The sequence below is a fragment of the Lissotriton helveticus genome, chromosome 10 (genome assembly GCF_964261635.1).
Source record: "Lissotriton helveticus chromosome 10, aLisHel1.1, whole genome shotgun sequence".
Taxonomy (NCBI): Eukaryota; Metazoa; Chordata; class Amphibia; order Caudata; family Salamandridae; genus Lissotriton; species Lissotriton helveticus.
In genome coordinates, this window is record NC_136071.1 from 1,009,839,668 (window position 1) to 1,009,865,272 (window position 25,605).

Consider the following 25,605-nt stretch of genomic DNA (forward strand, 5'->3'; position numbering starts at 1 on the left):
TTAAGCGCACCTTTATATGCCTCTCAGGGAATTGAGATTAATTATTGACACAAAAAGTCATTTCTATGGTGAGTCTGCGTAAGCCTCACTTTGTCTTTACGTCTTCGGTGAGTACTTCGGTGGGCTCTTCATTTGGTACAAATAAATCGAATTGCTCTATAAAAATGTCTTCTCAAAAATCAGCTCTGGCTCATACATCTGCTAATAAGCCCTCTCCACCTGCTCCAACGGGCAAGCGCTTTAAACAAAACTCTCCTACACCAGAAGATAACCCTTCAACCTCTTCTACTGATCAAATTTTGGAGGAGCTGCGAGCAATGCGTCCCTTTGTTGAAAAAACAAGTACGGATATGCAGCTTTTGAAGGACAAGTGGGAGAACATGGATGCCCGACTTTCTACTGTTGAACAACACATCCCTGAGCTTCAATCCAACACGCAACGTATTGTTGCATTAGAAAAGACTCTCCTCTCTTTACAAAAGCATACAGAGGATTTGGAAAATCGCAATAGGAGGAACAACCTCCGTATTTACAATTTGCCGGAAAATCTTGAGGGTGACAATCCAGTGACTTTCTTTACCACTTTTCTGCCGAAACTTCTGGACTTACCCCCCTCTACATCCATTAGTATACAGAGGGCTCATAGATTAGGCGCAAGAACAGATTCTTCTTCTAAGCCTCGTGGAGTCATCATCCTATTTTTGAAGTACACAGACCTCCTTTTGATTCTTTCAGCAGCGAGGAACAAAAAACAAGTGACTTGGCAAGGTCAACGAGTCTATTTATCTCAAGATGTCTCTAATGTTACTGCCTCCAGACGTAAAGAATTTCTAGCTATGCGTCCCTCTCTACGTTCTCTAGGAGCAAGATATGGCCTGTTTCACCCTTGTACTCTCAGAGTCACTTACCGGAATAAGACTTGGTCATTTCAAGATCCTGGTGAACTAAGAAATTTTCTCTTTGTGCAGAGTGAAGAAGGGATGGACGCTTCCTCTTCTACTCCGAACAGTGGCTGAACACTGGCTTTTGTTGTCTTCATGTCCTGTCTTCTACTAGCGCTTTTCTAATTATATGTGCTTCTCTATACCCTTTATCTTCATCTTAATTTTCTTATCTTGCTTATCTTCTTTCTTCATATCTCTTCCTTTTTGCATATCTTATATATACTTCCTTTCTCTTTCTACGTTCTGGTTCTATTTCTTATGTAGCATGTTCCATATGTTAACAATTTCTCTTTTTCTGTTCCCCAGACGGATATGTGTTTTGGACGTTCCCTTCACCATCTTGTTTCATCCTTTGTTCCTTTATGTGAGGTCTCGGTGTGGTTCTGCTCCTGATCCTCGTGCATCCGTCTTGTAACGCATCACCATCTCCCCACCTTCCCCCTGTGTATACTTCCCCTTCCAGGTATGTTCATTACAGTCATCCTTTTGGATTTGTACTGTCTCCTATGCCTTTTCTCTTTTCTTCCTTCTCCCTCTTTTGCTGTTTTTCTTTCCCTTTCCCTACCTCTCTCCCCTTACCCTTTTCTTTTTCATCCTCTACCTATCCTTCCTTCTATCTTTTTGATGATCCTCATGGTTATTACCTTTCTAAAGTTTGAATTATTAAATGTACAGTATGTTTTTGCATTTTTCAATTTTGATCAGATTACTACTCTCTCACCTTCAAAGTTGTTTCATGGAATGTGAAAGGATTTAATCACCCTATTAAAAGGCAAAGAGTACTTTCACACCTATCCTCTTACAATCCAGATATCGTTCTTATTCAAGAAACCCACCTCTCAGATATTGAATCCTTAAAACTAAAAAGATTGTGGGTTGGAACTGTTTTGTTCTCTCCTGCTTCTCAAAAAAAGAACGGGGTGGCTATTTTGATTCATAAACGCCTTCAGTGTAAAGTATTACTAGAAGAAAAAGATGATGAGGGGCGTTGGATTTTGGCTAAACTACTCATTAATGCTATCCCAATTACTGTGTTCAATGTTTATGGCCCTACATGTTTTGACTCCTCTTTTTGGCCCTCCATTACAGCAAAATGTGTTCAATATAAGGCTGATTCCTTCCTGTTAGGTGGAGACTGCAATCAGATCATTGACCCCTTTTTAGACCGTAGATCTTCTGTTCGTTTTTCCCCTCACAAACCACATAAGCAATTCCTTGACACTATCACTCAGATGCATCTTGTAGACTCATGGAGACTCACTCACCCAGATGTTATGGATTTTTCCTTTTTCTCTCCTCCTCATGCTTCTTTCTCTCATTTGGACTACATTTTTCTATCTTCATCTCTATCTCAACACCTTATATCCTCCTCTATTGAGCCTATTGTTATCTCTGACCATGCTTCTATTATTACTGTTTTTGACCTTCTTCCTCCTACTCCTAAATCTTCTCGTTGGCGTTTTAACCCTTCTCTTCTTGCTGATCCTCTTTTTTCCTCCTCTTTTCGTTCTTTCGCTTCTGAATTTTTCCAACTTAACTCTACACCTGATACCCCCTCTCATATTCTTTGGGATTCCTTCAAGGCCACAGCCCGGGGTTTTATTATTGATTTTGTCTCTAAGCAGAAGAAAAAGTTCCTTCAAAAGCGTAAAGTTACCCTTGCACACATTAAATCTTTGGAACATCAATTCTATACTTCCTCTACTAAGCATATGTCTCCTGAACTTCTTAAGGCTAAGATTGCTTTTAACAAGCTTACTACAGATTCAGCCTCCTCTTTTCTCCTCCGGAGCAGCGCACGATACTATGGAGGTCGCAATAAATCAGGTAAATTATTGGCTAACTATCTGAAATCGCGTAAAGAACGAACTAATATTGATTCTATCTATTCACCCTCTAATATTCTTCTTCATACAGATGCAGAAATTTTGGAACAATTTCACTCTTTTTATGAATCTTTATATACTCCTGAGAACCCCCCCACCCCAGAGCTTATTCAATCTTATTTTGATAACCTACCTCAGCCAGATACCTCCCACCTTAATTTTTCGACCGTTGACACTGATCTCACTATTTCAGAATTGTCCACTGCTTTATCCTCCCTTACTAAAGGCAAGACTCCAGGCCCTGACGGCTTTCCAGTTGAATTTTACCTACATTTTTCAGATCTCCTCTTACCTAAACTTCTATCTCTTTTTCAGTCTTTTTGTTCTACTGGATCGACCCAAGGCTCATTTCAGGACGCTACCATATGCCTTATCCCTAAAGACGGTAGAGACCCTAAGTTTTGTAAAAACTATCGACCTATATCTTTAGTTAATGTGGACTATAAGATTTTTGCAAAGTTATTAGCTCTTCGCCTCGACCCGCTCTTACCACATCTCATAGGGAAAGAGCAATGTGGTTTTGTGAAGGGCCGCCTTACCTCGGATAACTCCAGACTCTTCCTTAATGTTTTAAGTAAAGCCCCCTCACTATCAATTCCCATTGCAGCCATTTCAGTCGATGCTGAGAAAGCCTTTGATCGGGTTGACTGGTCCTTTCTCATGGCTTCCTTAAAATGGCATGGCTTCAGTCCTAAATTTATATCTTATATTTCTTTGATATATTCTATGCCCAAGGCCTCTGTTCTCGTCAATGGTCAACTCACTTCCCCATTCACGCTTCAACGTGGAGTTCGTCAGGGCTGTCCTTTATCACCTCTTTTATTTATTTTGGCGCTTGAACCCTTCCTCACTTCCATACGTAATAATCCCTCCATTTCTGGATTCCCGTATGGGGACCAACATCTTAAATTATCTGCATATGCTGATGATATCCTTTTATTTATTTCAGACCCGGTCACCTCTGTTCCCTCTTTATTACGTGAATTTGAACAATTCTCTTTGGTTTCAGGTTATAAAATAAATTCTGATAAAACAGAAATTCTTCCTTTAACCAAATTTTGCATTCCCCACTTCTTCGCAGCCACCGGCTTTGCTTGGAACTCTAAGAAAATTAAATATCTTGGTGTTCTTTTTTCTAACTCTATTTCCTCTTCTATTCAACTTAACATGAATGCGGTCATTTCTAGAATAGACTCCCTACTCTCTTCTTGGAATCCTCTATTTCTTTCCTGGTGGGGTCGTCTTGATTCCATCAGGATGATGATTGCCCCGATTTTGATCTACTTATTATCCATGCTTCCAATCCGTATCCCAAATTCATATTTCCGCCGCATTGATTCTGTTTTATCCAAATTTCTCTGGAAACAGAAAAAGGCTCGTATATCTCTCTTACACCTTCGTAAATCTAAACTTAATGGTGGAACCAACTTTCCAGACTTTCGCCTTTACCACAAATCCTTCTCACTTCGACAAGCTTCCCGCTGACTATCTCAGGAAACCTCCCCTTTTTCTCCCCTCTGGCTTTCTGTCGAACAGGAATTATTGCTTCCTTACTCTTTACAAGAGGTCATCCGTTTCACATCTAAAGCCCCATGTCTTAACCCCCTTTTATTCAAACATACCTCTTCTCTTTTACGGCCTTTAGTCTCCTCTACCTCGGTCTCTCAGGAATCCTTCTTACTATTACCTATCTGGTACAACTCACTCATATTAATACATAACAGACCTATTGCATGGCCCTCATGGAGAGCGAAAGGTATCATTTGGGTAAGTCATCTTTTTGATGGCTCTTCCCCCTGCTCGTTTCCTAAATTTCAATCTCAATTCCACTGCCCTCCTTCTTTTGCAAAGAAATTCCTCCTCCTTATGAAACCATTCTAGATTGTTATTATTCTCTTCCTTCTGAAAGCCTACCAGCCTCGTCTCCCTCTCTACTTGCCGTCCTCTCTACTGTTCCTAAAGCTTCCCTTATTTATCGGTATTTCTCAGCCCCCGATCCGGAACGTCTCAAATCGAAATTGGAATTGTCTTGGGAGAAGGATTTGGGTTCCTCATGGTCAACTTCTCTTTGGGACAAAATATGGGCCAGATCTTTGAAGATTTCCCGTACTGCCTCTCTCACTCAATCCCTATTTTTCTTCTACCACAGACTCTACCTTTCTCCTCTTTCTATTTCTCGCTTTCAATCCAGTTTTGTACCTAATTGTTGGACCTGTAATGCTCCCAATGCAGATCTGCTACACCTTTTCTTCCTCTGTCCCTCAGTTCGCATTTTTTGGACTCAGATATGCTCTCGCCTCTCCCGTATTTTCAACATCTTTTTTCATTTTTCCACCTCTTTTGTGTTTCTAGGTAGCCTTTCAGACGATCTGGATCTCCCTCCACATTCTCACGGTCTTTTTGATCTTATGCTAGCCCTTGCACTGCAGCACATTGTTTCTAACTGGAAATCCTTGAACACTTTGTCTCTAAATTGTTGGTGGAATTTAGTATGTCAATCACATAGACTTGATATTGCTTTTGCCTCCTCCTGCAAACCCTCCCGGAATGTTGAACTTTACTGGTTACCTCTCACTTTATATTTAGATCAATCTGCCAAAAAGACATACTCTCCACTTTCCTCGGATAATTTCAAACCCCCTTGAACACATGTACACTTGCCTGTAGTTTATGATATTTTTCAATTTCACTATTGTGATTTTTTAGCTTTATACATGTTTCCTTTTTGCTAAAAGTTCTTATTTCAAGTAATTGCTGAAATATTGTGTATTTTACTGTACTTTCTGACTGACCTTCATTGTATTTTCTATTTTTATTCATTCTTTATGATATTAACATGCTTTTATTTCCCTCCCTCCCCTCCCCCCCCTCCCCGTAAAATAATTCAAAATGCTTTGCTTTTCATTGTGATATTGGCTACTTATGTTTAATTTATCCCAACTTTTAGCCTTTTTCCTATATTTTGCTGATGTCACCTTATTGTACTATCTGATTTTACTCTAATAAAGCTTTCAAACTTAAAAAAAAAAAACCATTAAAACAATTTAAATTACTTAAAATATGAGAGTTCAACTACAATTCTTTTTTATGATAGTAGGGTTCCCATCGCTCTCAGGGGCATATTCACAAGTCCCTATCGCCACCACAACGTCACTTTCAGTGACCGGCATCCGCGATGGAGCAGCACTAACTCTTCATTATCGATTATCATACCGGACTATCCCTGAACGTCCCCTAATTACCCACTGTGGTCCGCCTGACGTTTTTTGGTTGGTCTAACCTTGGCCCTCCAATAGTTTTATTGAGCATCTTGCTAACCGGAACCAATTACATGCTGACACCAACAGTTCGCAGCTACAGCCCGCCCAGAACTGCCCGGGACCAGGCACAAAGCAAGTCTTGGATCCCTTGGCTTCCCCCTTGGCAAATGAGGCTGTCTTACTATTAGGCATACATTACATGTCCTGCTGAGATTCGTACAATGAGTTAATCGGATCAAAACGCCGTCGACAACTATGTGCACCTTACACACATGGAATGATTTATATGCCCTTTAAAAGTGTGAAGGTGTCAATATTGTTCTGCTTTATAATCAAAACTGTGCAACTAACAAGTTTACAGAAGGCTAAGCTTTTGCCTAAGCCCTTTTGTTTGTTCCCTTTAATTGTTCCCTTGTCTTGATTCTTGTGTGTACAGGCTTTTGCCCTGTCTTGTATATTGTGTGTTAATTATGTTTTACAGTGACTGAAAAGTAAACATTAAGACCTCTGCCCGGCTGGGCACGTCATTTTCAAATATAGCAACAACTTCGTCTCTATTCATTGATTAAGTATTAATGTTTGTAAGGGACCACTCTTGCCTTAATAATATTGACTCCCAAGGTCCCTTGCTGACTTCTTTGGGCCCCCTTGTAGTTTTCGAAAAGCACACATGGAAAAAGCAAAATGCCATGGTTTGTGTATGTACAGGAAGGTGTCCCTTCCTGTACATAAACAAACTTTTTTTTCAAATGCTGTTTTGTAAATTGCATGTGTGCTGCATGAAGCAGCACACATGTAAGTTACAAACTGGCATTTTAGGTTTGTTTATGGGCAGGAAGAGACACCTTCCTGTACATAAACAAACCTCCCTGCTTGCAGACACCATTGCACTCTTGTGCAAGGGTACCTGCGTTGGCGCTAAGTTGTGAAACTTAGCGCCATAGCAAGGGAAAACGCAAGGCTGCACCCTATACTTGTGAATATGGTGCCGCCATGCATTTCCGAAGTGGCGGAGAGAGGCGTTAAGCCAAGAAGGCTAACGCCTCACTCCGCCACTTCCTTGTGAATATCCCCCTCAGTTTTCATGTAAGATGTGGTTGCGTGAGATCTTCAAAAGGTACTGAAACTGTGAAAATAGCATCATACTCAGGTGCTCCAACATGATGGCTCACTGAAGGTGAATGGTGTCAAAGGTGAACCAGATGTGCGCAGTGCTATATCCAAAGTATATGTAGAAAACTAGGGGCTGATATGAATGTAGACATTCACAGCAAAACTCAAACTAAGAGTACAGTGTGTCTATAAATGTATTTAATATCAGTACAATTGTGGTTGTCAACGTTTCAACGGTAGAGAAAATACTTTTGAAAAGGGTCATCATCAGGGCAGAAAAGATGCTAGCACCCAGCTTTCAGTGATGAAACACTTTATAACAGCATTTATCCTTGCTTCGTGTCTACCCAGTCCACCCTGAGTAGGGCTACGTTTTACCGGTCGGCAAACGGGACAGTTAAACAGCTTCAATCAACACAAGTTCTTTTTGCTGGGTTTGAGCGTATATTGTACTGACTTTTGCTGGACTAACTTCCACTCACTTTGAGTTGGTACCCTGAACACTAAGTGGAAGACTCTGGTGGTGTTGATCTGCCTCTTGTGGAAAAGCAAGAAAGAGATAAAGGTGCTTCTGGAGTGGGGGCAGGATTCTAGTGATCACTTGTGAGTAATGCTTAGAAACTTTCACTGACTGTCAGTGCTGCAGAACAGAGAAGCGTGTAGTAGATAGGGTGACCAATCGTCCGTAAATTTCACGGATTGTCAGTAATTTGGATCTCACGTCCGTTGTCTGTGATGATCCCTTTTACGGACACCTTATGTCCATACTTTTGGGCATTGGGGAATGGCACTGTTCCCCTGCATGAAACCTCAGCTCCCTGCTGCGGCTACCTCGCACTCTTCCTGGGAGCAGAAGAGCAGCCCCACCTGCCCATTGTCATTCTGTCTGCGGCTGATTACCACATACAAAATGAAAATGGGCCCGTCTGGGCTCTTACTGCTTGTGGTGGGCCTCCTCCTCCTGAGAGGTCTAGGGCAGAGCATTCTGTCAGATGGAAGAAATGTGCAAAACACCAATGCTGCTAGGTGACAATCCAGTTCATTCAAAGAAGCGGGTGAAACAAGTTAAAAAGAAGGGGCTAGAGTCCTTTCAGTCTCATCATTTTAGAAAAGTGCATTTTCAGTATTATATTCAATGAAGCCATGGTTGCTGCATTTTTATTTTATGCAATTAACAACCATTGACAAAGCCAATAGTTCTGGCTTGTTGTGGGTGTAACGTTACTTGTTGTGTTATTTATCTCGATACAATGAGAGAAGAGGCAAAATACCAGTCGGGCAGCACACTATGCTAAGAATAGATTTTTAGCTGTGATTGCATACAAAGCCTTTGGCACAAATGGGTTAGGAGGCAACAACTTTCTGGCACAATAAATGTTGTCAATTATTTTCTGTATGTCACATGGATAGTCTGTATGTGACAAAGCAAACTTGGAGGCAATACTTTCTGGCATTGGAACACTGGTGCTGAACCTGTACCTATGCAAAGGAGACACAGATGATTGACAGAATGGACAGAAACTCATACATTCTCCCCAGTCAATAGATCTGGATTAAATCCATTGTTCTTTTGCTCACCATGCAACCCCAGTTTAGACCCAGCCATATGCAAATCAGTCTTGACCCTGTGCCTCATTGGAGCAGTCCAGACCGAACTGCCAAGCCAGGTCCTCCCTGGACTGGAAACAAGCATCCTGAGACCTGTTTTGAGTAATTAACCTTCATCAGACAGGCTAGCTTGAACCCAGTGGCACAGGTAGCCCTGGGACTAGTTTCTGGGTCATCACCTCTCATCAGCCACACTAGCTGGAATCCAGTGGCACAGTGAGCCCAGGACCCACGTCTTGGCATACCCGGTGCACTCCGCGCAAGAAAGCAAAAGACACACAGATGATGGATGGAATGCAGAGCAAATCAAACATTCTCCCCTAGTCAATAGATCTGGGTTAAATCCATTGTTCTTTTGCTCACCATGCCACCCCAGTTTATACCCAGCCATATGCAAATCAGTCTTGACCCTGTGCCTCATAGGAACAGTCCAGACCGAACTGCCAAGCCAGGTCCTCCCTGGACTGGAAACAAGCATCCTGGGACCGGTTTTGGGGCAGATAAAGAAACAGGTGTTGCATTTAAATAATTTCAAGCAGAGAAGAAGCACTTTGACCAAGATCAAACAAATTGTTAAGTGAAAAGGTAAAAAAGGAGTGGATGACATAGAATGCATGGAACAAGAATGTTAATGAGCAACACCTTTCTGGCACAATAAATGGTAGGTTAGTTATTTTCTGTATGTCACATGGATAGTCTGCATGTGGCAAAGCAACTTTGGAGGGCATACTTTCTGGCACTGGAAATTTGAGGGCCACATTCTCTTTGTCACTATACTTTTACAGTACAGTGGTACAGTCATACATTAGTATTCACTTGATGTTGCTGTGCCATAAACTACATGTACTGTAACATTACATGCAGTGTCAGAATGTGTTTTTTACAGCTGCTTAACAGAATAATTTTCCTTGAAAAGATAGCTATTATAATTTTGAAGGACAGTTGTTTTTCAGTCATGTCATAACCTGGAGTAAAAGGCTATTTGAGGTCACGTCCTGTAATGTCACAAGGGGGTGAGGCAAAATGTGTGCTGTCACTTCCGCTACCCCTAGCCTTTTGGTGAATTGACATCTATTGCATCACTCTTGTCCATCAGTGCTGGATACTATTATGAATTCTAATGGTTGTTCTTCTTGGTGTCCTCCTCTCATCTATAGCTCTTATTAATGAGGATAGTGAGTTTAGTTTACAAAATCACTTCTGTGGTTCCAGAAAAACCTTTCAGACCTAATCAAAGAGAAACCTGACATATCCTATCAAGTATAAACTACATCAGGGGATACATTAGAGGTTATCCAAGAATAGTCTGTGACTATTGGCCTCTGTCCATCCTTTGTATGATTGCACTCCTATCTCATTGGATGTCCATCTCCCAAAACTCCTTCACTTCTACTGACAATTCCATTGGTTACATCACAGGAAATCAGTACTGGCTTACTCCAGGTTCTGATACCATCCAATATGATCAATAGCTGTTAGTGGAGATTCACAGGTTTACTCACAATATGAATATACCTTGCTTACTTCAGTACATAGCACATACTATTTGAATTCATTAGCAAATTCATCATTTAATTTCCATTTGAATTCAAGAATATAGAAATAATCTTAGTTAAGACCATTGGGTCCCAGGCACAATGGCAAATTCAGCCATAAACATACTTTATGGACAAATATTCATGCCAGATGCCTGCCAGGAATTCACAAAAGTATTCTTTGGAGGTGTGAATGCATTCACTGCTTCACATTTCTTTTCTACAAATGTGGAGAAATGCTCTGTAGTTAATCCCAACTTGTAAGTTTGTGGGCAGTCACAAACTTTGATTAGGCTCCGTCCTAATTTGGAAATGCTAGTAAAGTTACAGTATCCGAGGCCTAGAGTAACTCTCCTTCTAGGCTAGGAAGGGGAACAGTTCCCTCCCACCTCTAGCGTTTATGGGGATGTAGGTGGGAACTTCTCCATGGGAATTTTTTTATCCCTTCAGGGAAAAAAGTGTGCATTTGTGCAACAACTCCATTCTCCTTGTTTGTAATTCTACACTATGTTGCACACTCACAGAAGGAATAGGAACCCAGGGGATGTGTCAGAAGACATTCCTAGAAGTACATCTGGAAACCTATGAATGACGCAGCGTTCCAGGTGGAAGCCACAAACATAAATGGAGTAGCCAAGCTCTTCTTTGGAGAGACTTACTGATTGTAAGAGCAAGTGAATGGTTCAATTACTTACCGGTAATCTTCATTACCTCGAATTGTAGTCCTCCTTGTCCCAGACCAAACATTACAAGGTGACCCCACCTTCGACAGGTAGTTATCCCATGTCAGAAGATTGAAGGTCTCTACAGCCTCTTCTATTTCCACATCCCTCACCATAATACTGCTCCCTTCCCCTCTAACTTCCCGCACATATACAAGCATATATTGGAGTTGCAAGGGAGGAGTGGGAGGTTACTGGCCTGTGATGAGGAGGACTGCAATAGGGTAATGAAGATTACAGGTAAGTAATTGAGCCATTCCCCACCCATTCTGCGTCCGCCTCATCTCAGACCTAACATTATGATGTTATACCAAGCCAAAAGAAATGCACCAAGAATATCTGTAGCAGAAATGTTGATTAACAAACAGTTAAAAATGGTAGTTTTAGCCTGCCTGTAATTGCATATTTAATCACCTGTGTTGTGTTTTAAACTTGTGGGTTTCCCTGCTCATGATTACCTCCTTTTAGCGTGTTGAATTGTGGGATTTGCAGTCCAACCTCTGTAGTTTGTCCCTCTCATTCCTTGGTGACAATTCTGTTTTCCCTCCAAATTTCTCTTTTGCTCTGTGCTAAGACCTGCATGTTAAAACAGTGCACTCTCAGCTACCATTTTGTGTTCACAAGCCATTCGAATGGCACCGATTCCCCGGCGGGAGTGTCTTCGAGGAGGTTGGCGCGGCTCCGAAAACAGAGAGGACATCAACAACGTGGTGTCTTAGCGCCGAGGGCAATCGTAACAGCACTCGCTCCATGAATAGGTGGGTTTCTACATGGCGGAACCAGGCACATATTAGACTAGATGAACATATGAATATCTAGTAGTGTAGATAGTTTTCCCCATTTTGGTCCTGAGGAATTGCTGAGTATCGTTTTGAACTAAATAAAGCATGAAACATGTCGACCATACAGTTAGAGTAGGTTCTTGCTTCCACGGACCTTATAGCCTGACTAAGCAACCACTCTCCCTTTTGTTTTTAATAAAGGTGGGTTACCACTCCATTAAAAGTTTTTTGTGAACTACCCAACCTTTTTTAACATCACTTTACCACATCTACACCACTCACTTCCACCCCCTAGGGCCCTCACCCCCACAGCACCATATGGCAGGAATAAAAGATCCCCGTCAAAGGGCCCCTTTATGGGTGCCGGTAGGGTATTGCACCGCCGACCCGACGAGGGGCAAGGCCATGTGATGAAGCATGACACCTAGCTTGCTGGGTGTGTGAGGCCTTTAGTTCCGAAAAAGAGGATCCTCCTCCCGTGTGCCTCCACTCACTTTTTGGTTGTCAACTGTCCTATCCAAGTTCTTTGGATCCAGGGGGAACTGTGCATTCCTTTTTTGATATTGCACAAGCCAGTGAAACCAGCCCTCCTGCCTCCCCCCCCAGCAACAGGGATTTTCTACATTTGAGGGTGCTTCTGTGAGCTGTTTAGACAGTGTTTACTAGGGCCTGTGCACTTCGTTTTTTGGCCAGCAGAGGGAGTAAAGTTGTATTCAAACAGTATTGTTAGATTTCAAGTTAGTGAGGCCCTTCCCTGCTGAAATCCAAAGTGTGGATTGAGCCTGTCTGTCTCCTAGGAGATTCTGAACAGGAGAAGCAGCTGCCCAGCCTCCACCCCAGGCCAGCAGACCATTGGCTATTCAGCTACCAGGCAAGTCTGAGCCCTTCTCTCACACATGCCCAGGCCCCCTAAGGCCTTGCTGGGTGCACCCCAAATCATTCTGCTCCATCTTGTGAGTTGCAGCCTACCTGTGCCCCAGATTGCAGTGAGCAGACTCCAGGAAGTGGTATGGAGACAGGCTAGTGCTGTCTCTTCACAAGACAAAAAGTTGTTTAAAAAACAATTTTCACTTTCTGTTTTTACTGTCTTTGCCTGCGGTTGTTACAGTAAAAAATTGTAATTGCATATTTGATCACCTGTGTTGTGTTTTAAACTTGTGGTTTTCCCTGCTCACGATTGCCTCCATTTAGCGTGTTGAATTGTGGGATTTGCAGTCCAACCTCTGTAGTTTGTCCCTCTCATTCCTAGGTCACAATTCTGTTTTCCCTCCAAATGTCTCCTTTGCTCTGTGCTAAGACCTGTATGTTAAAACAGTGCGGTCCCAGACACCCTTTTGTATTCACAAGCCAGTGAAACCAGCCCCCCTGCCTCCCCCACCCCCAGCAACAGGGATTTTCTACATCAGAGGATGCTTCTGTGAACTGTTTAAACTGTGTTTACTAGGGCCTGTGCAATCCGTTTTTTGGCCAGCAGAGGGAGTAAAGTTTTATTCAAACAGTATTGTTAGATTTCAAGTTAGTGAGGCCCTTACCTGCTGAAGTCCAACGTGTGGATTGAGCCTGTCTGTCTCCTATGAGATTCTGAACAGGAGAAGCAGCTTCCAACTTCCTGGCCAACAAACCTTGTCTGAGGTCGCTGGGACCTTATATGGTTGGCTAGTGGTTGGTACATGTCTACACTGATTGGTGGTTGTATCTGGTGTTTCTATTGGATTAGGGTTAATGTCCTCATTGGTTGGGTATTTGAGGGTTCTGATGGTTTCTGGGTCTGTGATTCAATCATTGTAGGGTTCAGACTAGGGCTAGGGTTAGGATTTCTATTGGAAGTAGGGACTAGGGCTTCCTATGTTATTGGTTGTTGGGAGTAGGGTGGGACTAGAGCTAGGTTAGACCTTTAATTGGAAATAGCCTTTAGGGCTTCTGGTGTGATAGGTTGCTGTACTAGGTGTGGGACTTAGAGTAGGGTTAGGCTTTCTATTGGAAGTAGGGACTAGGCTACCTGTGCCATTGGTTGCATGGACTTGTTTTGGGACTACTGGTAGGGCTAGGGCCTTTATTGGAAGTAGAGATCAGGGTTTTTGAACTGATTGGGTACTTGGACTAGGGCTAAGATTAGCTGTAAGGTTCTCCTATTGGTTCTAGTTTTTATGGCTAGTGTTGTGACTGATCTGATGGCCTTTAGGAGAGGTCTCAAGACTTGGCTGTTTGCTCTCTAATTTCTGCGTGGCCTCCGTGTTGGAGTATTACTTAGCGCCAGGACACCCACGGGTAACAGTGCACTGTATAAATTTCAAAATAAACAAAATAAATAAATAGTGTTAGAGCTGGGTTTCTCATTGGCTGAAGGGGGTCACCTGATTACTAGGGCTATAAAAAAGGCCAGGGTTAGGGTGTCTCAGCCCGGGCGTCGAGGCTAAGGGCAGAGAGGACAAGGGCAGTTGCCTGTTTGAGCCTGTTCGAGACTGGTTGGGACTAGGGCCAGAAATGCTGCCCTTTTTCTCATTTAGCAGTACCCAGCCCACACCATCTACATCAACAAACAGAGCAGCACACTCACACCAAATGTACACCACGCATAACACTATGCACAGATTAATGTACCAGCATGCACTAAAAACCCAACCAAATCTACACACCCTACTATCCCAACTACCACACATATCCACCATCACCTACAAACAGTACACAACTCTATCCTATACCCCAAACCAATACACTAATCACTAACACAACGCCAATTAACACCATACATAACTATATCCCATTCAGACACACTCTCCCTGCTGTAATTACACCAAACAGACCACCTTTTATCACTAACAAACATTTAATCATCCTTTCATCAGTTGTCCAACAAACACCCTCCTCTCCCTTCTACCATAATAACACTAACGCAAAACACACACACTGCACACCACCACACTTTGTAACTCTTGCAACAAACCAGTCTAAGATAAACACTCTCAACTTCATTCCCTCCTACACACAACATACACTCTACTCATAAACATATCACCACCCCCTCTACGTCACAACCTCCTCTCACAAACAGTACTACACAACCAAATCCATTGCATGAAAAAAATACATCAGCACCCTTTTTCACTACTCCTCAAAAGCAAAACATATCACACACACGAGCACAGCAAGATCTTCAAAGCGCAACACCTCATAATACTTACCATCACAAAATACAAACATATACCCACCTTTCAAACCACACAAAGTAACAAACTCCAATGCCAAGCTTTCACTCTTCCACCACACCGAACACAGATACAGCAATACAGTACCTCTCATCTAACCGCCTCTCATCCATTGGACAATATAGATTACTACATGACCCACATGCTGCACCACCTCCCCTGACTCATACAGCTTCTGCCTTTAACACACGCAAAAAATATAAGCAACATGCCAATCGTCACAACTTTGCTTCCCCATGTCTACTTCACAACAATGTTACACTACAAAAGCAACACAGCACTTTAACCCACTCTCAAACACCATCTCCAACACATACACATGCAGACCAATCAAAATGCCTTCTTAGCATGGTGGATGAGGAACACGATACAGAACAGCTACACGATTGCTATCCTAATATAGCTAATACCAACACTAAAAACACACCTGCTACAATCCCACACAATACTGATCACTCTTCTACCAAACAAAGTCCCACTATCACCAAAGGCCACTCACTAAACTGTCTACTAATAAATGCTCAATCCTTCTCTAAAAACAAGCATCACATCTACGACCTTCTCACCGATGCAAAACTAGACATACTATTCATAACCGAATCATGGTTGGGAGAAGATATGGCTCCAGTCCTGCATGAAGCCATTCCTCTAGGCTACCAAATAATCACCCAAAATCGTATAGCCAAAAAAGGAGGTGGTCTAGCTGTTGTATTCAGGCAAACAATACATATCACTAAAATTGACAACATCTCCATAAAGAATTGTGAGGCTCTTCTAACAAGATGCAATCCTACACCGTCTTCCTCCTGTAACTTCCTGCTCAATTACACACCTCCACCTAGCAAGGCAACATTCCCAGACGCACTTCTGGACACAATTTCAAACCTGATAACAATACACTCCAACCCATGCGTTCTGGGTGACCTTAACATTTGGTTTGATAAACCCAATATGACCCATCTAAAAACTATAATCACCGGCCTAGACGCATTGAACCTGCATCATATTGTCCACAATCCGACACACACCGCTGGACATATCCTAGATGTCATTTTTGCTAATACTGTACTAGTTACCTTTCAAACTATAACTCCAGTCACATGGTCAGACCACCACTTGCTTGCCTTCCATCATAAAACAACGCTAAGCGACTCACCTAAAAATACCTTACATCCATACACCTATTGGCCGTGGAACAAACTCAATTTGGAACACTTGGAAACACAACTAACATCCAGTTTAAATCTGGAAACCATAAATTCTGTTCAAAATCTATATGAGTGGCTACAGGAAGCTTTTGACATCCTGATACCACTCAAACACACACAAAAGAACAAAAGAAAAAAGCGCCTTGGAGAAACATAGAAATAAAAGACATAAAACAACAAATTAGAAAGCTGCAACGTACCTAACTCAAAACAAACGCCAAACAAGACAAACTTCACCTACAGAAAATTAACAGATTATACAAGTCTGCTATCAAAAAAGCTAAGAAAAGGTACTATTCAGACAGAATTCAAAACGCTAAATGTGCAAATAAAGAATTCTATAAAATACTCAATGAATTTCGCAAACCAAATTGCCTAGAAGGAACTCATCCTGTTACTCAAGATTTCACAAAGTGGCAAATCATTACACGGACATAGCAGACACGTTGGAATCGTACTTAAAACAGAAACAAAGCACCAGCACCAAACCTTGTACAAAACAACAATCCAAGAATGCTCTAATCAAGCCTCTCCGTTCCTTCCAACACATCTCACACGATGAATTTATGGACCTGGTCAAAGCAAGCAGGTCTGCCGGCAGCCCTTCTGACCCCTGTACGCCACAAACTTTCCAGACAATTCTTTTAACAACCTCTGCTGCCACTCCAGTAAGAAGAATCATCAACGATTCCTTAACTACTGGAATATTTCCAGAGGAACTCAAAAAGTCATACATACGCCCTTTACTGAAGAAAACAAACTTTGACCAGCTGAACCCTGACAACTACAGACCCATTACAAATGGACCGTTCCTGGACAAACTGATAGAAAGAGCAGCCTTCGCCCAGGTGTCACAATTCATTGAAGAGAATGACATACTTTCAGACTTCCAAACAGGATTCCGTCCGGGAAGAGGCACTGAATCTTGCCATCTGGGATGACCTAAAAAATACAGTTGACCGCAACGGGGTTGCTGCGCTACTCCTCTTGGACCTCTCAGCTACCTTTGACACGGTTGACCATGACACTCTGAAACAAAGACTCTATGAAGCCGGCATAGATGGAACTGCTTTAGACTGGATAGCGTCCTACCTTCGAAACAGAACTAATGTCATCCATATCCCACCTTTCTAGTCCAAACCGTACTCCTCAAAAGCAGAGGTCCCTCAAGGTTCTATCATCTCGCCCATGCTTTTCGAAATCTACATGAAGTCATTACCGGCACTGATCAATAAATTTCACCTTACGTGCTATAACTATGCAGATGACACATAAATACTCCTTCAACTGGAATGCCCCAAAGACATTGGAAAACCACCAATTTTCAGCTGTCTCAGAGCCGTGGATCAGTGGATGACCTGGAGCCATCTCAAATTGAATGCTTCAAAAACTGAAATACTCATGTGTGGCGATTGAAAACATTACAACCCGCTTGCCGCATGGCCTGATGAACTTGGATCACTGCCCATGGACTCCAAGCCGTCGATGAATGCCCAAGTGGATAAACTAGCAAGATCAAGCTTTGCTACGATAAAAACGCTGCAACAAATTTTCCCTTATTTGGGAATTCCACACAAGGTCCAAGCTACCACCTCCCTTGTTCTGTCCAAACTCGATTACGCCAATAGCCTCTACCACGGATCACCTTTTACGACCATGAAAAGACTACAACGGATTCAGAACTCGGCTGTCAGACTACTCTTGCATATCAAACCGTGAGACCACATCTCCCCTGCCTTGAAAGCCCTGCATTGGTTATCGGTTGCCAGAAGATCCATGTTCAAGCTTATTTGTATCACCCACAAAGCAATACATAGAATGGGACCACTCTTCATCAGGAATAAAATCACCAAACACATTCAACAAAGGAACCTCCGCTCTAAAGGAGAATCTCGCCTCAAAATCCCACCATACAAGAAAAAAAACATGGGTGGCACATCCTTCTCTGGTCAAGCAGCCAAACTATGGAACTCTTTACCCCCCAACATAAGGTCCACCGACAACCACCTAATCTTTAGAAAACTACTCAAGATTTGGCTCTTCCCCACATAAGTACCACACCCAAACAGAAATTTACAGCATATCCCTCTGTATACAACCATTTTTTTCACTATAGATATGTACCTATCTTCGTGTATTACTTTGTATAAACATGTAAAATAATTATGTGTGGAGAGAAAAAATAAATAAATAAATAAATAAAAATCATCTTTGGTCTACATGTACATACTTCCATTGTGCATCTATGTACCTTCCATGTATTTGGATCTGTGTGTCTGTTACTTTTCTCCTGAAAAAGCATAGCCAATGCACTACCCTATTTCTCATCCTGTGCCTCTATCAATATCTTTAATCTACATATACTTATCACCTTTATGTATCTATATACTTTCAATGTAATTATGATCTATATATTTATCACTTTCTTCTAATTTAGCATTTCCAATGCACTACCCTATTTCTCAGCCTATACTTTGCTCAATATATCTTCTAGCCCAACCTTCTGACTCATCTCAAACTTCTTCTACTACTCCTTCCAATGCACTACCCTATCTCCCATCCTATACATCTATCAATATAGCCTCTACATCCACTCTCTCATTCATCCCAAACCCGGTTCCACTACTATGATTGCCAAAATAACCCTTTCTAGACTCTCTCCTACTCTACCCCTCCTATTATCTGACACCTCTTTTACTATACCGATCCCCTAAAAAAACCTTTCTAAACTCTTCCCTCCGAGTCCTCCCCTCCAAAGCTCCTTTTTACTCAACCAAAAGCCTACTCCTACTGCTAAGACCAAAAAAAATCCTTCATTCTTTTATCCCTCCACTATCCTTTTCACAGAAATTAACAGACTAACATGTTCACTTCTCAAATTCCATATTAAACTATACTAATATACTACCCAAATAACTGAATAACATATTCACTACTCAAATTACTTCATATTTTTTTACTATACTAATTTTTCAACAGTAATCCTTTATGGGTGGGCGCCATCTTGGGTGAGGAAGGCGAGGTCAGCGCTCAAGTCGGGCCGGCCTCCCGCCCTCCCACAGTATTTAGACGCGCCCTGCCCAGCGCTCCCTGCCCTACAGTAGCTCTCCCTAGCGAGGGCTCTGGGGCTGCGAGCTGCTGAGGGAAAGGTGTAAGCACAAACCCATGCGCATTGATTGATTTTAGCCTTGTAAAACTTATAATTGAAGCATTTACAGCGTTTTTAGAATTTTACCGCACTTGTGTTCTGGGGGCTGTTTTAGGAAGGGGAATTTATTAGAAAGGCACACTGACACTCTTTACACCCTACCTCTCTTATTGGAGCCTCAATCCGCCTCAATCCGCTTTGCAGGATCTTTCACTCGGCGGTGGGCGCCATCTTGGGTGAGGAAGGCGAGGTCAGCGCTCAAGTCGGGCCGGCCTCCCACCCTCCTCCGCCCTATATTATGTGTCATCCGTTCAGACGGCGCAGCGGGCTGGCGCAGCGGGCGCGCCGGAAGCGCGCCGAAGTCGTGCCAAAGTCCTGCCCGTCTGCGCCCGTCCGCGCCAGCACGTGCCCAGGGCTCAGTCCCTCGGCACATACTCTTATCTCCTATTCACGCTCCGCCTTACTGCATTTGCGAGAACCACTGTGCCCTTCACATACCATGCTAAATTGTAATAATGCTCCCATATCCTGCCCCCATTGCTCTCTGGCTTTGGACTCCCTGGACTCATGTACAGACAGCATGTCATCCACTTTTTGGAATTTCTCTTCCCCTACGCACACTTTACCTTCCACCTTGCACAATCCCTCACCTGCTCTGAGCTTCATTAGTATTAACTGTCGGTCTCTCTCAAAACCTAAGAGAGACATTTTCGACCTTTTGGAGACTGCTAATCCTGCTGCCATGTTTATCACCGAAACTTGGCTCAATGACACCTCTGGCCCCGACATCGCCATGGCTCTTCCCAATGACTACACCTATGTGGGACGAAATCGAGCGCTTAAAGACGGCGGGGGAATTGCCATCATCTTCAAGAGAGTATTCTCTTGTAAATGGGAAGACTTAGATTTCCCTGACTGTGAAGCTGGCCTTTTTAAATTAACTCTTTCTCCTCAATTTACCCTTACTGGCACCCTGATTTATCGCCCGCCAGGTTCGGCCAGCTGCTGGGCCGCCTCATTTCCTGATCTTATCGCCCCTTTTTTAGCACAATCTACCAACTTCACTATTGTAGGGGATTTAAATATTCACTTTAATTCTGTGTCCTGTGCCATTGCCAAACGCCTTATCCAGGATCTTGAAGCCTTAGATCTGCACCTTTTTAACTCCGACCCTACTCATAAGGCCGGTAATCTTCTAGATCCCATCATCTCCAATTTGATTAACATCTCCTATCAATCCTCTATCCCGGTTCTCTGGTCAGATCATTTTATTGTTAATTTCTCGATTACAACGTGCGAAGCTGTTTCATTTAGGCCTGACCCTCCCCACAAAGCCAGTAGGAACTGGAAACGCTTAGACCTAAATAAACTAAACTCTCTCCTTGCCAGTTCCAAACCTTCGGTTTCCAACCTGACTATCAAAGAGCTACCGGTGGTTAGATCATGGCTAACTACTGCTTTGGACTCCTGCCTTCCTACACAAAAAAACAAATCTCAAATTCACCACCCCCCGGCACCCTGGTTTAATGATTCCCTCCGTTCTGAAAAATCCAATTGCAAAAAATTGGAACGAATTTGGCGTTCAAATTATAATCCTGAGCATAAAGTAAATTATAGGTCAGCTCTTAAAACCTACCATGCGGCATGTGATACCGCTAGAGCTAACTTTGCTAACAGCACCATACTTACAGCTCAAAACAGACCCAAGGCCTTGTTTAAAATAGTCAAGGAGCTCTCAGGGGCTTCCTCTGTTCCCAAGGATCCCTGCCTAGACACGGCCCAGTGTAATGCTCTAGCCAACTTTTTTTGTGCAAAAATTGATAAAATCTATGCGAATTTTAACCCTACTCCAGCCGCCTCAACTCACGCTGCTCAAACCCCTTGCTACTTTCCTCCGGTTACGACGCCTTGCTCGCTGCCTACTACCACCCCACTTCATGCTTGGGACCCTATTTCCCCCGCGCTTCTAAAAAAGTATCTTCAGGACATCAAATCTGGCTCCCCCCTTGACCCTCTGCCCCCTCAAGTTTTGAGTTCCCTTGACCCAGCCTTACTCCACATTATTTTGGACGTCCTGAATGCTTCCCTCACAGAAGCAATTGTCCCAAACGAATGGAAACACGCAATGGTGGTACCATTACTAAAGAAGGCTAACGCAGACCCCAATAATCCTTCCAATTTCCGCCCTATCTCTTTGCTTTCTTGCTTCTCCAAGATTCTGGAGAAGCATGTTAATTCTTTGTTGTCTTCCTTTGTTGAATCCACTAATTTTCTTCATGGTTCGCAATCCGGGTTCAGGGCTGGTTTTTCCACGGAAACTACCATCCTTGGCGTGTCAGAAACCATCAGACGCCAAGTGGATAATGGTGAGACGGTGGCACTCATTCTGCTTGACTTGAGCGCCGCTTTTGACACCGTCTCCCATTCCATCTTATTATCCACCTTGGAGGCAGTTGGTGTCGGTGGTACCGCCCTGGCCTGGATTGCTAACTTTCTTTTGGAGCGCACTTTTCAAGTTTTTTCCTCTACATCTGTTTCATCTATTTTTCCTTCCCCTCACGGTGTCCCTCAGGGGTCTATTCTTAGTCCCCTTTTCTTTAACCTGTACGTTAGGCCGCTTGCTTTCCTGGCGGAGCAAGCTGGCCTCACAATTTATTCCTACGCTGATGACACTCAAGTCATCTACTCTCTCTCCACCAATAAAAACCTCCCCTCTTCCTCTCTGCAAGTTGGACTGAAACATATATCGGACTGGATGTTGAAGCACAAACTAAAATTAAACGGGGATAAAACAGAGCTGCTCCTGTTTGGCCCAGACACCTTTCTCTGGGGCCCACACCATTGGCCTCCGGAGATGGGTCCTCTTCCCGTTCCATCTGTGTCTGCCCGCAATCTTGGTGTAATCTTCGACAACCAACTCACTTTCAAACAACACGCTGTGAAAGTCTCAGCCACCTGTACTACCATCATCAGGTGGCTAAGAAAGATCACCTGGATGTTACCTGCGGACACCTTGAGGACCGTAGTCCAGGCTCTTGTCATCTCACGCCTGGACTATGGGAACATCTTGCTCCTATGTGCTGCCAAAGAGGTAATCAAGAAGTACCTGGTGGTACAGAATATGGCGGTTCGTTTGATCTGTCACCTTCCTGCCCGATCCTCGGTCGCGCACCACATGCGGAATCTGCACTGGTTGCGGATTGAAAGCAGAGTTAACTTCAAAGCACTCTGCTACATGCACAAAATTATGGCTGGTAGAGCCCCTTGCTATCTCTCTGCTCTGGTGCAGCAATACATCCCCCCCGTACACTTAGGTCTTCGACGCAGAATAAATTTAAGATTCCGCGCATCAGAAGAGCCAAGATGGGAGGACGCTCGTTTTCCCTGCTGGCCCCATCCTTATGGAATTCTCTTCCTCAATCCCTGCGCACTGAATTGTGTTTTCTGAAATTCCGTAAGGGAATAAAGACTTGGCTTTTTAACAACTAATTTGATCTTATGATCCTTCCCCCCTTCCTCCGTTCAGTTTGCTCTAGCGCCGGGAAACCTCCGGGTAGCTGCGCGCTCAACAAATGTAATTATAAATAAATAAATAAAATGGGTTCTGGAGTGGCGTGCTACTCGCCAGAAAAGTGCTTCAACACCCATCAGGGGTAACAAGTTCTATATGAATGCAAATCTTTCTTTCCCTTTTAGCCCTCCGCTATCCTTCTCACTCCAAGTAACTGACTAATATCCACCACTGAAATTACTTCATATTTCACCATATCAATTCACCACTAATCCTTTGTAGGCTTCCTGAATAGCATGTGTTAACAAGCGCTACATAAACACAAACCTTTGTTCTCCTCTATCCTTCTGCTATCATTCCAAATCCAAATAACTGACTAACCTATCCACCACTTAAAATGTACTTGCATGTTTCACTATACTAATTCAACACTAATCCTCTATGGGTCCCGGAGTAGCGTGCTACTCGCTGAAAAAGCGCTTCAACGCCTCGTCAGGAGTAGTAAGCACTATATAAATGCAATTACAACACAATTACAATACAATACAATAAGGTGTGAGCTTCAGGTGGCTGCTCGACATCCTGGATAGGATTCCCACACACCTTTTTTAGCCGGGAAACTGAAACCGCTCTGGTTGATCCAACTTGAATGAAAAAACGAACCAACTCTCCCAAGAACTAATAAGCCTGAGTGATAGCTTGTTTGATCCATCTGCTAATGGATTGTGAGATAGCTTTCATACCCTTATTGACCGATCCATAGGAAATGAAAAGTGGTGGAGACAGTAAAAACTCCTTTGTTTGATCAAGATAAATTGTTAAAGACCTCATTAAAACTAGAGATGAAGGCACCTAGGTATCTCAAGCAGAAAACACAGCTAAAGCAAGTTTAGGTGACAAATGAAAATGAGAATCAACCTTAAGTACAAATTGGAGATCAAGTTTCAAAATAACTTGATCCGGAAAAAATCGTAAATAGGGAAAAAGATGCCATTAAAGCCCCCAATTCAACCACTCAGTTGGCTAAAGTTATCGCTATCAAGAAAGCTGTCTTAACCGAAAGCAAGGACAATTCTGCCAGTTCCAAGGGTTCAAACTGGTGTTGTTGTAAGCCCTTCAGGTCAAGAGAAAAGTCCTAAGAAGGTACTAACCCTTGAACAACTGTTTGTCACAAGTTTAACTCTTCAATAATTCAATCACAAAAGGAGCGTTAGTGGGCAAATCATTTCTCACTTCAAGAGATTTTATAGCTGCTCAATTCCCTCCAATTCGAAGAATTTTGACTGTCTGCCATTGACCAAGGACCTTTCAATTCCAAGTTAACTAGAGTGGCTTCCCTACCCTATAGACTCGCATCAGTGCTTAACTGGACTGGAGTTGGATACCTCAATGGAGCCCACAGTGACAAATGAGTTTCCGCCAACCACCACTGCAGTTTTTTTACTATCTCAAGACACAGCAAATGAGGAGTCTATAGTCCCTTGAGACCAGTTCCACCATTGTAGAATATATATATGATTGACAACTGGTTCGAGATGAAAACGAGTCCTGCTGGCAGTTATTGCTTCCAGCAGGCCTTGAACTCGTAACCAAACACGGGTAGTAGCAGACCACAGAATCAGTAACTGAGAAATTGTTTATTGAATCATTGCAATGTTTGAATGTGGCAGAAAATCCAAGACCCTAGAGAGTGTTGATCTGTGCCCCAGATCTTCTCTTTGGCTGGGTGAATGATGGACTTCTGGGGATTCATTAAAAAGCCCAACTGGTGTAGAACTGTTGTTACCATCTCCAGAGTCTGCTGAGCCTTAGAAAATAGAATGCACAGAGCAACCAGTCATCAAGATATCAACATAATAGTAATGCCACATTATTGAAAATGTACTAAAACACGAGCAAGTACCTTGGTGAACTCCCTTTGGCGATGTAGCCAGCCCTAGCAGAAGAGTCTGGAACTGGAAATGCTGGCCTTTCAGAACAAATCTCAGAATCGTCTGGTTGGTAGGGTGAATCTGGACATGGAACTATGCAGCTTGAAGATTCAAGATGAGTAGAAAGTCATCTTGTGACTACAATGGAATGATGATTTGGAGAGAAATCCTTCTGATAGTCGCTACAGGCAAATACCAGTTCAGGTGTTTTAGATTTAGTACAGGTCTCAACCAACCATCCACCTTGGGCACCAAGAACAGGAGAGAATAGAATCCCTGTCCCTTCTGATCCAAAGGAACAAGAAGCACCATTTCCTCCTCTACCAATGCTTGTATTCCCAATAGCATTGCTTGATCTTTGGAAGTGTCTCTTTGTAATGGAGTAGGTACAAAATGTTAACAAGAAGGCTCTTGGTTGAAAGGTATTTTGTATCCATTCTTTACTACTTGACGTACCCAACGTTCTTTGACACACTCTGTCCACTGACGATAGAAGAGCTTTAACTTTGCTCCAACTGTTGGATGGTCATTTACTTAACTAGTCCTGGTGACTGGACTCACAGGGTCGAGTCTTGGAAGCCAATGTGGTGCCTCTGCCCCTGGGCCCAGCCACAAAAGGGAAAAGAAGTTTGTCCTGCAAAGTCTGAGGGGGACATTAAACATAAACAACTTATTCCCTGAGCTCAATTTAAACGTGTTTGGAACCTTTTCCCTTCTGCCACCATTTTTACCATATCATCCTGTCATATCC